This window comes from Danio rerio, chromosome 3, assembly GCF_052040795.2.
Source record: "Danio rerio strain M-AB ecotype USA chromosome 3, GRCz13ab, whole genome shotgun sequence".
Taxonomy (NCBI): Eukaryota; Metazoa; Chordata; class Actinopteri; order Cypriniformes; family Danionidae; genus Danio; species Danio rerio.
The window spans coordinates 51,590,738-51,606,740 of record NC_141023.1 but is presented as its reverse complement, the minus strand read 5'-3'; the positions used below and the strand labels follow the sequence as shown (position 1 = coordinate 51,606,740).

The 16,003-nt window shown below is 34.9% G+C and overlaps 1 protein-coding gene and 1 long non-coding RNA gene across 3 annotated transcripts in view; one reads left to right on the top strand and one right to left on the bottom strand.

Moving 5' to 3' along the window:
• Window positions 1-16,003, bottom strand: part of LOC147846039 (uncharacterized) — a 531,070-nt gene that overhangs the window by 123,823 nt on the left and 391,244 nt on the right. The gene's annotated exons all lie outside the window — the stretch shown is intronic.
• The window catches only part of gcgra (glucagon receptor a), a 213,987-nt gene that overhangs the window by 171,811 nt on the left and 26,173 nt on the right, over window positions 1-16,003 (top strand). The window lies entirely within an intron of this gene.

Sequence of the window (16,003 nt, the reverse complement as noted above, 5' to 3'; positions counted from 1 at the left end):
GTAATTAATTATCATGAGTATCTGCTGTGTTTGTGTCTAGATGACTGTCAGCTGTTGCAGGAGTGATTGGTGCAAAGGCTTCTAGGATATGTAGTTCAGTCGGAAGTGATTTCCAATGGAGAAAACACAGCTGGTGATTACAACAAACTGCTGGAAGTAATCTCCAGCAGAGAATACGCTGCTGCTGATCACATTTAGAGTTCATACTGTACTCTCAAAACAATGTAATATGCAAAGTAAAGGAAATAATCGATACTAAAGTCTCGCATAGTCAGATAAATCAAATATTGTCTCAAATACAGCATACTTTATAATCAAGCTACCAGCTTAGAAGAATGGATAGACTAATAAATAAATAAACACTTACCCAAACATGACCCTTAATTACATATCTGCATATATATATATATATATATATATATATATATATATATATATATATATATATATATATATATATATATATATATATATATATATATATATATATATGAAGAGATTAGAGGCAAAATGCGATAAACAACATTTGACATTTGGATTTCATTATTGTAAATCACTGTTCAGATCTCCCATAATCTATGTGTGAATTACTGTCATTAAAAACATTTAAGAATGTACATTTTAGGCCCATAACAAAATAAGAGAGTCAGAGAGTCGCTGCCGGTGAAGTGCTTCGAGTTTGCTCATTGACTAAGCGATAGAAGATGAAACCTTCAACTTCACAAAAATGTATAAAAACGGACCAGAACAAAATACTTCTAAGTCTGTCAACAATACACAAATGCATCAGGAAACGAGTCTCCGCTGATGTCAAGAGGAAGGCCAAGGAGCGCCCTTTTTCCTGAGCTCCTCCCCATCACAAGATACTTGTCTGGAAGGCAACATTTCTAAGTGTCCTTTGTCAGTTTATTTTTTTTAAATAATTTCTTACATGTAGCTGAGTAGCCTATCTGAAGATTTTTTTTATGCGGTTGCACCTATTATTTATAGCCTAAAACCTCACGTTAATTCTTGTTGTTGTTAATTTATCATAAGGGAAAATAAAGGGCACAGGTTATTATGGAGAAAAATAAACATTTTGCTTTTTCACAACAAACAATAAATAAGCTATTATTATTATTATTATTATTATCATCATTATTACATTGAAATAATTGATCAAATATGACAGGGCGAGGCAAGCTTGTGTCGCGGACTCTGACACCGTGGCTCCATCCACTCTGCTTATACAGGTTTGGTTTTCAGCAGCGGTGTGTGGGGAGCCGCCCTCCACTCTTTCTGTAACAAGCTACAAGTCATTTAGCTACATAACTTATAAGTTTATCTTAATTGTACTTATCAAACATCACATTGATTCACTCACTTTTCTTAATGGTATAACAGTATTAGAATATTGACCTTATTCTCCGCAGACGAGCAGGCGCTGCCATTTGAATCTTTTTAGCACGAGACTTCCGGTCTCATTCTATTCCATTCATTTTTAGACATTAAAAACTGCTCGTTTCGCTGTTTGATGTTGCAAACTGATATTTCCTTGTTATATTATTCTACTTGGTCTGTATAGTCATGCAAACATTTGTTTGTAAAGCAAGTAGTTTGACCGTTTTTTGCCTTTTATTATTCCTTGTCATTTCTCCCATAGGCGACTGAAACTGAAGTTCTAAGACAATTGCGAAAACAGGCGCACTTCCGCATTTTAGAATAAGGTCAATAGCCTTAAGTGGATATAGCGTTTTGCAAAAAAAAAAAAAATGTTATGTTGTGTACATTCTGGCCAAATCTAACTGAAAATCTTATTAATATTAATCAATCTTTGTTTATATTATTCCATATATTTATAATGTTTAGTTTTTTTAATCAATTTAAGATGTTTGTCAATGTTAAGATAAATACTCAAAATATCATAAATGTGTGTGTGTGTGTGTGTGTGTGTGTGTGTGTGTGTGTGTGTGTGTGTGTGTGTGTGTGTGTGTGTGTGTCTAATTACAAGTCTTATTATTAGCCTTAAGTCTAATTATACCACCAAACTTGTCCTTACCCATAATCACATTTCATTAATATAACCATCCATGTTGCAAAATAAAAAAAAATTAAATAAAAAAAAAAGAATAAATGCGTTGTAATCTGAATATCACTGATCAGCAAATGTTTTCTGGCCCAGCTCCGGGCCACACAAAACCTTATCCCTTGGCCCAAGTACCGTAAAGAATGACGGTCCTGAAATTGCCCATAACTGGATTAAAGACAAGGGCCACACATGGGCCATAACAGGCCTAAGGCCCCGTTTACACTAGTGCGTTTTACTTTTAAAACGGCGTTTTAGAATGAAAACGATCCGCGTCCACATTTGCGTTTTACCCAGCGTTTCTGAACAGCTCTCCGTCCACACCAAAAAGCTGAAAACGCACATAATGTGATCACACACACACTCTCGGACAAGCGCTGCAGCCCATCTACCCATCTACCCATTCATCTTGTTGTCTTTATCTAACGACATATTCCCTGACTTTGGTCATTGGAATCTATTGCTTGTTCTCAGGTAACGTGTTTAGGCTGAGCGCAAAGATAAGTTAATGATTAATGTAACCACGTAGCATACATTCAGTATATTGACTGATCGCTTGCCTTTATTTCATACAATGTATAAACTTATTGTATGTTATACTATTATAATGGCCATTATCGATAATTAAAACTGATATTCAGCAAAAGAGAGGGTGTGTTTCGTATTTTCACTGAAATTGAAAGGAGGCAGATGATATAGGCTCCGTCTTGTTATTAATATCCACACAGTGAAGATGGAGCTCATATATGCAGCACGACGCCTCAGCATTTCTGCTGTCTGTTAAGTTGCTAATATTAAAATGAAAATAGGTAGTTACACTGTTCCCTTTGAAGATTTACCCGTGTCCTCGGTATAGTCTGTTTTCCATATCAAACTGAGAAGAAGAGACTGCAGCCTTGATCAAACTTGCGAAGTCTTAACTTACAAGAAGAGGATGCAGGACTGAACTCAAGTGTGTGTTAGGCTACTTAATATTGAGGAAAAGCCCCAATCAGAGAGGCGAATGTCTGCAGCCCCGCCTCCGTTTTCAGATGTCTCCGTTTTCCATCATCCACACTGAGACGGAGCAGCAGTGTTTCAGAATGAAAACGGCCTCTCCAGCGTTTTCGAAATGCTCCGTTTTCGGCGCTCAAGAACTCCGCCGTAGTGTGGACGGTTGGCGTAACCGTAGCAAAACTTATGCGTTTTCAAACTAAAACGCATTAGTGTAAACAGGGCTTAAATCGTAGGCCAATTTATCACTCTTTATTGGGCCAAAACAGGTTTATTATTGGTACTGATTCTCAGCTTTAAGTTTATACTTTAACCAGAAACCCCAAAAATTGAGCCATAACCCAGCATGAGGTTACTTACAATGTGAACAATCACTGCACTGATCTGGGCCACACACCTCCCATCCACAACTGGCCCAAATGTAGTTTTTCGTAATGCATGCAGTGCCATTATTGCCAAGCATGGCCCATATTTGGCTGACACTATGCACGCCAGTGTTGACAACATGCCAGCAGTGCTATAATGAGGTTACATGTGGGCCAAGTCCGTTTGCTACTGTATGTGGGTATAGACACACCGTATCAGAGCCAGCTGTAAATTCCAAAATAAGTGTATTTAAAAAACAAACAGGAATTAAACCTAACAAACAATTAATGTCAAATGTGGAAGTCAACTGTCGTGGTTATAGAAAGGAGGACCCAACGCAGAATGAGTGAAGGGGTGTTTATTGACAACTGTATGCATGTAGTAGGGGTTAGGGGAAACAGTCCGACGCTCATCCAGATTTTCCCCAAGTCCTTCCTGAGACCAACATATTTTATGATGACCCAGGGTCATTAACTCTATCAGCCAATCAAATGTTATCACGCAGGCCCGTGCAGAGACCGTGCAAAGGGCATGTACAGGATAAATTTTTTGAATGGGGGGGAGGGTGGGAGGGGTTGATGCTGCAGATCTGCAGAGTCGATGCGCGCGTACTGAAGAGCGGTGTTATCGCGCGCGTACTGATCAGCTGTGTTGTCACGCGCGTACTGATCAGCTGTGTTGTCGCGCACGTACTCAAGAGTGGTGTTGTCGCGCGCCTACTGAAGGGCGGGACCGAAGGTGTGCCGCGTCGCGGGGGCACTTTTGATCATTTTGGAAGGGCACTTTCTATCCAAGACTTAAAAGGGCATGTGCACTGCACAGGTTGGGCCCTATGTGTGCACTTGCCTGTTATCACGTCATCATTATGTGCCTCTGCAGACTCTGCCAAAAACACAAAATAAAAAAAGGGGAAAAAAATACACACACACACACACACACACAATTTTCACCAGTGAAGAGGACAAGTGAAAAGGTAAAATGACAGGTTTTCTTCTATCACTTGGCAAAATCAGATCAAGACAAAAATATAAATACTATAAATACACAACAAAGTACAGCAAGATATAAGAGCACAGTCAAAAAAAACATGTAACAATGAACTGACAAAGACAAGAGGGTATAACGAGAACTAGAAGAGGGCTATACAAGGGGGTGTGACAACTGGAAACAAAGAGGGAGGAATAGAGGAGCACATCGTGAACACGAACACAGTTTGAGCCATGTGCTCAGACACAAGATAAACAGATACGTTGAACAAAGACAACACAGACAAAACATCCAACAGACCCGTGACATCAACTTGCAGTGAGGAATACTGAAGGTGAAGTAATACAAGTTGGTATAGATGGTTTTACTGGTAGAATATTGCAATGCTGAAATACTCAACCCAAATACATAACTCTTGGTGCTTCCCATCCTTCAAACCTAGGTTTTGTCCATTTGTCATCTTTGGTTACCTGTCCACGTCCATAGAAATGAATGTGTCTCACAAGAAAGACTTTAAAAATACTCACCGGCCACTTTATTAGGTACACTTGTCCAATGTTAATGCAAACTTCCAATCAGCCAATCACATGGCAGCAACTCAATGCATTTAGATCAATATCAAAATAGGGAAGAAAGCGGTCTAAAGTTATTTTGAACATGGCATGGTTGTTGGTGCCAGACGGGCTGCTCTGAATCTTTCAGAACCTGCTGATCTACTGGGATTTTTACACATAACCATCTGTAGCGTTTACAGAGAATGGTCCAAAATTGAGGAAATATCTAGTGAGCGGCAGTTCTGTGGGCGCAAATGCCTTGTTAATGCTAGAGGTCAGAAAAGAATGGCCAGTCTGGTTCAAGCTGATTGAAAGGCAACAGTAACTCAAATAACCACTTGTGACAACCAAGGTTTGCAGAAGAGCATCTCTGAATGTTCAGCGCGTCAAACCTTGAGATTGGGCAACGGCAACAGAAAACCACACTGGGTGCCACTCCAGCCAGATAAAAACAGGAAATTTAGTCTACAATTTGCACAGGCTCACGAAAATTCGTGTTAGATGGCGGAGGGGTGAAGAGTGCGGGTTGTCACAAATGAAAGTGAAGAAGTTTGGGGAGTCACGGAAGAAAATGAACAGTGGACGGGGGAGATGGACGGTTAAAGAGGGGGATCGGTAAAATGAGGATCTGATTTCCGGATCCGGCGTGTTCTGGCACCAATTAAGCCCTGGTAACCACTAATAATTTGACATATTGTTTCTGTAACATCAGTGACATGCATGCACACATAATCACTTTTCTAAAATATTCCTGCATCATGTACAGTATTTAGAAAATATCTCTCACACGGTTGTAATATCCTAAGTACACGTGCTATAAAACTGCCTAAAAGATAAACCCTGTGTTTACACTGGATTTAAGTGTTGAGCGGACATGAATCCCTTCTGTCCATTAGTGCTTGCTTTTCTAATCCGTTTATTTATCTCAGTACTCTTTAACACTGCAGACCTAGCTTCTGTCCTGCTTTTAACAAAACAAACCTGTCCATTTCGCCAGACTCCTCACCTCCTTGACTTTTAAAAGCATGTCCCCTCATGTTAAGGATTGGTTGTGCAGGCGCTAAGAGACCCAGCATGGAAAAGCAGATGTGTCAAGGTGTTGATTCTCTGGAGGAATATGACCTGATAAGGGCATTGTTATCACACGCTGCTTTAAATGCTAGCATGAATCATCATTTATCATATCACCACACCGGGCCGCCTCACAGCGTGATTTGTGATTCACCATTAGAGAATAACGAGACCAAAGAACCACTTGAAGCACACATTCTTCTGATGTGGTGTTGCTGAGAAGATCGGATTTCGTTACCATTTGATTTGTTGTCTTTCTTGTGTTTTCAAGCCAGACTGTTTGTGGCTGTCCTGCTCAAGAGTGCTGTAACTCGACGAGGTGCTCCATTATTGACCCCCCTGTGTCCTTTGGGTCCTGCAACACTGCTTCACCATTCATCATGCTCTAGTGGTGGTAATAGTCACTGACAAATGTAGTCACTTACTCAGATGTAGACTGTGCTGAATTGCTGGGTATTTTGGTGGAATTCTTTTATTAATGAACAACTACCTTGCTCTCCATCAATATCAAATGTTAATAAGCCAAAACCTTAAATATTATAGGTACATAATGAATTCTTTACGACTAGAGGGTGCATATTCACAAAAAACAAAGGTGTAGTTTGATGATGGAGTACTGAAAGTATAATCATGGGAGTTGTGGTCTTCCACCCCACCATTAGATGAGCTGAAGTTTTCAAAGGTGACTCAAGCATTCCCAAAATTCAAGTTTATATTAGTGTGAATCTCTAAGCTCTGCATATTGACTCACATGCTGCAGCATACCCAGTTATAAAAAAAAGTGCACTTAAATACACTTTAAGTATACTTAGTACACTTTCAGTAATGTACTAAAAGTGCTCTATTTTCAACACAGTAGTTTTGTACTTAATGTACTAAAAATAGCATTAAGTATATGTTAAGATGAACTTAATACCATCTAAGTGTACTTAAATGCTATTTGTAGACACCCTGAAATTTAACTAAAATGTACTTTTAACATACTACATCTGCATTTAAAAAATATTTTAGTTACAACTAAAAATACACCAATTCTAAACATTTATCAATATATTTATGATTAATCAAAAGTATAATGGTAACATATTAAAAGAATATACAAATTGTGAGAAGTGAGTTTAACACTGTATTAAAAGTGCTTTATTTTCACTTCTTTCACAATTTGTATATTTTTTAATATATTACTATTATACTTTGAACTATTCTTAAATATATTTAAATGTTTCAAATTAGGATTTAAGTGTTTTTGTAGTTGTAATTGAATATATTTAAAAACACATTTTATTTAAATTTCAGGGTGTCTTAAAATAGCACAGTTGAGTGCATTTAGGTGGTTTTAAGTTCATCTTAACATGCGCTTAATACTATTTTTAGCACATTATGTACAAAATTAATGCGTTAAAAATAGAGCACTTTTAGTACAGTACTGAAAAGTATACTAAATGTACTTGAAATTGAATTTTAACACCCTTTTTTTCACATGTATTACTATTACTATTCAATGTATTACTATTGTACTTTAAATTATTCTTAAATATATTTATAAATGTTTAAAATTAGGGTTCAAGTGTATTAGTAGTTGTAACTACATATTATTTTTAAATACAGATATAGTATGTTAAAAGCACATTTTTATTCAATTTCATGGTGTCTCAAAATAGCACAGTTGACAGTTAAATAGCAAACAATTAAAACCATTTTTTATACACTTTTAAATATATTAAAGGTTAAAAAACATTTTTTTACAATATAACAATAACATACAAACAAAAATATGCAATAAATTAATTTTTACCTGACTTTATTATGAACACACATTTCAAAGCAAACAAAAAACTGTTAAGAAACAAAACTTAAAATATACATAATTTCACACATTAAGTCAAATATTTACATATGGATTATGACACCAGTGGTACCACATCAAGAATAAAATCTGACCGAATTTAAGACTGTTAGTGTTGTGATTATAACGTTACTGTTCAGAGTCAGATAATCTACATACACCTGTACATAAGTCACAACTGCTCCTCTGTTCTCATGAGCTCCACAGAAGTCAGGATCAGTTTCTAGCATCCCTGTGACATGAGGAGATTGAGAAACAGGTCAGATCAATTAAATTTACACAACAAAACCTGCAAAATAATTTTACAAATAAACAAATAAATAACTAAATAAATCACTTGATGTATTTATCGAATGTTATGCATTTTCTATATTATAACATTTCCTACTAATTATGTGATCTACCTCTCGACTCTTATCACAAATTATTAAGTATGTTAATGTGTATACAACCTTTTCCGATTACAAGATTTTACTTTCATTTATGCTGTCCAGTTGAATTCAGGAAAACACGGATGAAACGGGACCTTCTTGTAGCTTTTGATGAGTCAATATTCTGGGAAAACAACACAGGGAGCAAGATTTCAGCACAGGTTTATGTTATGCTTATCTATAAAACAGAAGACATTTAGACTTGTTGTCATAAATGATCTTCTGGCTCGTTTAAAAGACGATGAACATAATGACATTCAAAATTAACGATTAACAGTTAGCCAGCAAGCTAATAGCAACAAAAAGTCGGTCCTATGTCCTTTCTGATTTCAAAATCCTTGTTTTCTGAAGTTCTCTCTTCCAATGAAAATTTGGTAAATTATATATTCTCTTTATTTTGACAACTTAGACACTGATAGCAGATTCACACAGTGACGATTTGACTCAAAATTGCCCCGGTGTATCACGGGAATGGGCGGGGCTACTTCTGCTAATTTGCTTCTGAGATGTGCCACTCATACACACACACACACACACACACACACACACACACACACACACACACACATCTAGGTTATTAAAAGTATGATTAAATGCATTAGCCTTTAACAGTTTTATGAGGCAAAACATACATTTTTATCAGATCCAAATTAAATCAATAGCTAACATTGCATAATATCTAGTTTCATAATACATGGTTTAATTTTAGTGCACATTTTTCATCTGGGATAGCACAGTTTGACTTAAAATCCTAAAAATTATCTTAACTAATAAAGATTAAATTTTAGTATATTAACTACAAAATCCGTGTGCAAAAAGAGAGCACTTCAAGAACATGATGTAATTGTGTTAAATAACATGTATTTTAATGTGAACTTAAGTGTCACATTGGGAAAGTGCAATTAAATTTTTGTTATATCTTAATTTAATAATTTATAATTGTATTTTATATGTAAATCTAGTATATTTAAAAGTCCAATAAAATATGGCTAGTATTCTATTAAAAATGGTATATATATACCATAAATATATATACATATATGGTATATATATATATATAAAAAGTAATATATTAAAATTATATTATAGGTCAACTTAATGGTGTGTCAAAATAGCAGTCAAGTATACTTAGTTCATCTTAAGTTTATTTTTAAATGGTACTAATGATCTGATACTGATGATGAACTGTTTAGTGCATTTTAAGTACATTCTGGAAGCGCATTAAGTGCACTTAAATAAAATGTATAATAATGCACTTTTTACATCTGGGTCATACTGTCAAATGCATTTAATTTACACTTTAACCATTTAAACCATTATATGTATAACATATTTTTTAGATGAAGTACACTTTATAGCTATATAAAAATCTATTTAGATATATTTTTAAAAGTTCAATTTAAGTTATACTTACAATAACTATGTACATTTTTATATACTATTTTTATAGCATTTAAATGATACTTTTAAACATTACACTTACAATATATATTTGAAGTTGTACAGTTTGTCTACTTATTAACAATTCTATTTACATTTTTTTTGTAAAGTTCAATTTAATTTACACTTACAATAACTGTAAAAGTATATTCAGATTATACTTTTAAGAAATACATTTAAAACATATTTTCCAGGTATATACACTAATAATCAATTTAAATATCAGTTAGATTTAATATACTTTCACAGTTTTACTTAAGTACTACTTAAGTAAAAGTATACTTTAATTAGGCTTTAATTTGTAGTGTATATATATTTTCTTACTTCATTAAGTATAAAAAAGTAAAATTGTACTTACAATGGACTTAATTGTTTTTCAGTATTTTTTTGTGTACTCAAGTACACTTTTTTTTCACCTGTGTACATATGGTCCGCTATTAATTTTTAACTCTTAGAATTATGCTTGACTAATTGATGTCAAACATTTTTGATTTCAGAATTGGCTTATTACTTATGTAATTGGTATATGGTAAATCTTTATCTGACAAATAAAATATTCTATAATAATTAGTTAGATTTTTAATAAAATAATCTATATCTTGTATAGTAGACTGCCGTTATTGACACTTTTTACCAAAAATGGTCAAACAGACAGGCACATGTGGATGGAGCATTGAGCTCAATACTCTTTATGGGACCTGCTGATTTCTGGCAATCACTTGTGTATCATTCATTTGTTAATTTTCTTTTCGGACTAGTGCCTTTATTAATCTGTGGTCGCCACAGCAAAATGAACTGGCAACTTTACAGCATATGTTTTACACAACTTATGCCCTTCCAGCTGCAACCCATGACTGGAAAACGGCTATACACTCTCATTCACACTCATACACTACAGGCAATTTAGCTTATCCTATTCACCTAGGCCACATTTCTTTGGACTTGTGGGGGGACCGGAGCACCCAGTGGAAAGCCACACGAACACGGGGAGAACATTTAAACTCCACACAGAAATGCCAACTGACCCAGCTGGGGCTCGAACCAGCAACCTTCTTGCTGTGAGGCAATTGTGCTACCCACTGCACCACCATGCTGCCAACTGACTTATCAAGTAGTAACTAAATCAATTATTCTTTATGCATGATTGTGCATCCAACCTAAATAATGTTAGTTTATTGTTATATCCTCGAACCATGACTCAGACATGAGGTGGTGTGTGTGAGCATGTCTATTTGGCCAGCACAATACTCTAAGCATCTCACTGTATGTAATGAAGAAATGAATGAAAGGATTGGATATTCACAAAAATCAAATATCTGAATGTATTTATAACCGATGAATGAGATAATTTTCTAATAAAAAAAGACATTCTTAGTTTAATGATTATTTAAAATAAGATTAAACTTTAAGCAAGTACAAAACAATACAAAAAAACTTAAAGATGAACATGAAAAAAAGCCTTCAGGCATTTTAACTTCACTCATGCATTATGGTTTCCATCATTTGGTTATTCGTCAAGGATTCAGGAAGGAGAACCCAAATGCAGAATGGGTGCAGGGGGTGTTTTATAAGTAATGATGAAATAGGGGTTAGGTAAAGAACAGTTCAATGGGTGATTAATGAGGTTATGCTGGTGAATCCTGGATGGAGCAGACGGATTAAAGTTGTAGTGGTAGAGAGTGCAGGATGGCACAGTCGGAAGACACCGAATGCCAGGCAGGAGGTGATGAAGGCCATGGAAGAAGCACTGCAGACTAGAGATAGTGGTGGGTAGTCATCTCCCTAATTGCAGCCTGACTGAGGATACCAGCAGCCAGGGACTCACAGTGGGCAGGGCGAGACAGAAACAAATGAGACATGACACACACAAAAACAGGGGGAGCTAAATCACAAAACAAACTACAATAACAAAACAAAAGGAAATTCTAGGACTCTAGAAAATAAACTAAATTAGACCTAACTTATTGAAGAGCAGGAAGAAAACCCCAATTTAATAAAACTACACACTTAGAGCTACTGCAGTATAAACTAGATAAAGATTATATAGCCTAATTATTTAAAGAACAAGTAATTACTCAACAAACAACAACAATTAACAGAGAAAGACATGATGGAAGAGGCCATAATATATAAAGGGTCGAAAGGACATGGACCAGGCGGAGACATTCAGATTAACGAGGACTGGATGAGGGCTAAACAAGAGGGAATGGCAAAGGAAAACAAGGAAAGAAAAACACATGGCAAACACAGGTTGAGCTCGGACACAAGATAAGCATAGACACGTTGAACAAGTACAACATCGACCCACCATACAGTTAATGTATGAACCTTTACATCAGACTGCAATAATTTTTCCTAAAATTCTGAAAACTCAAATAAATATGGAACATTCTTACAGAAACATATCTCTCCTTGAAATAAAAACAAATACAGTGAATAAAAAGTATTTAATCCCCCATTTAATATTTTTTTATTTTTTTAAATGGACTGATTTCTGTGAGTTGTTCTATAAATGAATAAGTCCTTCACCTGGTTTTCAAACTTTACAAAATGTACAAACCCTGTCTATGTCCTTGTCCTGTTATATAGAAAAAATATTTCAGAAATAGCGAAATTTAAGTAGTTATCGTTTACATCAATTGATTAAAAACATGAAATTATAAATAATTTCTACGAATAAATATTAATTTACAATGGGCTGTATGCACATGAACTTTTATTTTTTCAGCCAGGCAGCCCAAGGGCTTCCAGTGACTCTTTCCATTAACTCATCATTAATTCATAATAAATTAATGTTTAATTTCTATGGACATTATAATAATACATCATTATTCATGTACTGTTATTGTAATGTGTTACTCCAAATTGTTATCAACAAACTTTAGTGGAAACTGAAGTAATTTGTGCCGAATAATGTCGGTGATCTCTGCTTTGATGAACCAGGCTCTGAATGCTCACTGTTGTGTACATCTGTACCTGCCGGTAAAAATAGCCGAAATTTAACCATCCATGCCCTCCATCAAACAATATCGGAAATGGCGACGTCAAGTGCAATTTCCGTCCTTTTATTTCTTCATGCCCATGACGTACAGACATAATTGTCAAAAGTCATAATGACAATGATAGAGGGGCAATTTTGTATCTGCTATAAATATTGCTTATAATGGGGACCATTGCTTCCTCTCAGGTTGTTATCAGTACCATTAGAGCTTAATGGACTCATTCATGATGTGATTACGGGCCGCTTCTTACACATAAAGCTCTTAAACCTCTTTCTCGGAGTTAAGTTGGCTTTCCTTGACTTTAGTTGATAAGGTAAGTGGGCTGAGCTGCTTCTGTTGTGTTCCTTGATCATCAATTGTAAATTGGCCTAATATTCCGTCTCCGGAGAACTTTCATTGGCTGTTGTCAGTGTGAGCTAATACTTTAAATGCTGCGTTGAATGCATTATCATTCATTATCACTCCAGTATTGCAGAACAGCTAATTTCTCATTGTAAGCCATCAAGTGATTTTAATAAACGATGCAATAATGTAATCTCCACTGTGAGCCAAATCTAGAGTGACCAGATTTTCTGGTTTACCCAATGCAGTTAACTAAATATATAAATATGTTGTTGCTCATTGACTTGGAATTCACAGTCCATAAAGATACAATGACAATTGCCTTTGGCCAGTTTTTATCTGCAAAAGCTGTTGTTTTAGTGCTAATTATTTATTATAATTATTATAACTAATTTTACACGACAATAGAATAATTAATATTATGAAAATGCATAAAACTTTGGGTTGGTTATTGGTGAAGGATAGGGTTTTTGTTTCTCTGCTGTGTTTCATAAGAACCATTTCTGTGTCAAGAGTTGCAAGTGTATTGTACTGTCAACTTATGTATAATAATGGTAGTCATCATTTTAACACCAGGCATGCATTAAAAGGAAATTGTTTGCTTCCCATTTCAAAAACTAATGCAAAGCAACTGACTGTAATGCATAGAGCAATGAAAACACGGAATAAATTGCTATCAGACATTACATGATTTGTAACAAAGTAAAATGAGGTTTTACAAAAAATGATTAAGAAATATTTCATGGCACAATATTAAGTGGATCGTTGATCTGGATTTTATGAATTTCGTATTTTAATGTTTTATTGGTCTTTGTTGTTATTTATTAATGCAATTTTGTGTTGAGTTCATAGTGGCTAATGGGGATCCTGATAAATAAATAAATAAATAAATAAATAAATAAATAAATAAATAAATAAATAAATAAACAAATAAATAAATATAAAGTGCTAATATCTCTTTAAAATACTTATCAGTTTATATGAATTACTTTAAATAATTACTAATTCATTCATTTTCCTTCAGCTTAGCCTCTTATTTTAGAGGTTGCACTATTCCGCCATATTTTTTATGCAGCAGATGCTCTTCCAGTCGTAACCCAGTACTGGGAAACATCCAAATACTCTCCTATTCAAGCACACTCATACACTACGGCCAATTTTGTTTATTTGATTCACCTATACTGCATGTCTTTGGACTGTGGGGGACACCCAGAGGAAACCCACTGAAAAAAGGGAGAACATGCAAACTCCACACAGAAATGCCAACTGACCCAGCCGGGCTTAAACCAGTGACCTTCTTGCTGTGAAGTGATTGTGCTACCCACTGAGCCACCGTGCTGCCTATTTCATAAAATTATTCATATATAAATCATTTGCTGACCTTTGTCTCACAGCCCAATCCAACAATAATCATTGTCAACAATAGCAACTCGAATCTACTATTGGCATCCCATATAAAAGAGCATTAATAAAGATTGTGGTGTTATGATTTGTTGAGTCTGTAATGTGATTGTTTTCTCTGTGTGCTCTGTTTTTGTTTCCTGGCTCTAAATTCCAGTCAGATCCTGATGACACTCAAGCTTGTAGAAGATACCGCCTCTGTTTGTTCTGTCTTGCATTTCATTTTAGAATGTTTGTTATTTTAAAAGAAGTTTTCGAAAGTTACCCAATTGGAAACCAGGGTCATTTAGGTGGAACACAATATATGATGAACCTGTGAATTTGCTTTAAGAACTTTTTGTGCTGAACCTGATTAAAATTGTGTCCTTTAGGCAGATTCTTGCATGCACATATACAAACCAAGTCCATTTTTGAGATAAAAAAAATGGAACACTTGAATGCTATGAGTTTATAATGCACTGTGAAACTGATCAACTTTATCAAATGAAAAGAGTGTAGTTAACACAAAATTGACTGAAAGTTAATTCTACTCATTTGAAAAGAGTTTTGAACTCAGTGTTGAATGTAATGAGTCAATTAAATACCTCATTATATCAACTTAAATTAACTAAGTTCTCAGTACTCATCTAGATTAGTTGTTTTACTCAAACGGTGTTTTGCAATCGGTTTCCTCCAATGGTTTGGGTTGCCTCAACTTATTGGGTTTTACAGCACTCAGTTGGTTTAAGTTCTTTTTATTTATTGGGTTACACTGTGCTCAAATTTCTTTGTTTAAGTTTACAGTACTTATTAGGATTAGTTTTTGATCCTAAATGTTTTTTTGCAATCAGTTTCCTCAAACGGTTTGAGTTACCTTAACTTTTTTGTTTTACAGTGTCAAATTAATACTCATCTGGTAAAATATTATATTCAACAGCTACTGTATGTCCCCATCCACCTATTTTTATGCATTTATGCATATTGTAAAAAAATACTTGTTGGAAAAGTCAAGATGCGCATGTATCTTAAAAAAAATTATATATATATATATATATATATATATATATATATATATATATATATATATATATATATATATATATATATTGCAAATAAAAATCCAAAATCCACCACACATTCATAGCAATTCATCTTTGTCTTCTGAGGTGCAAATAATTTATTATTTAAGAAAAATCACCCACAGGCCCTTTTCCAACATAGCCTCATTCTGAAAATGTCCCCCTATATACGTTTCTGGAGATCGCAAATTATGTAGCCTCCTTTTCACGCTTACCGCCTACCTATGCATCTTTCCAGCTGTTACCAGTTTAATCAGTAGCTCACCATGTACGTCAGCAGACTTGATACACAGAGAGAAGTTGACCACAACAATGGGGTTCAAGTGCAGCGAAGAACGGTTCCAGAAAGCAGGCAAGACAAAAACAAACACCAAAAAATTAAATAAACAAGTAATTACAGTGTGAGAATGTGGTAATATCTAAAAAGGTGGTAAAAATCAGGCTGCC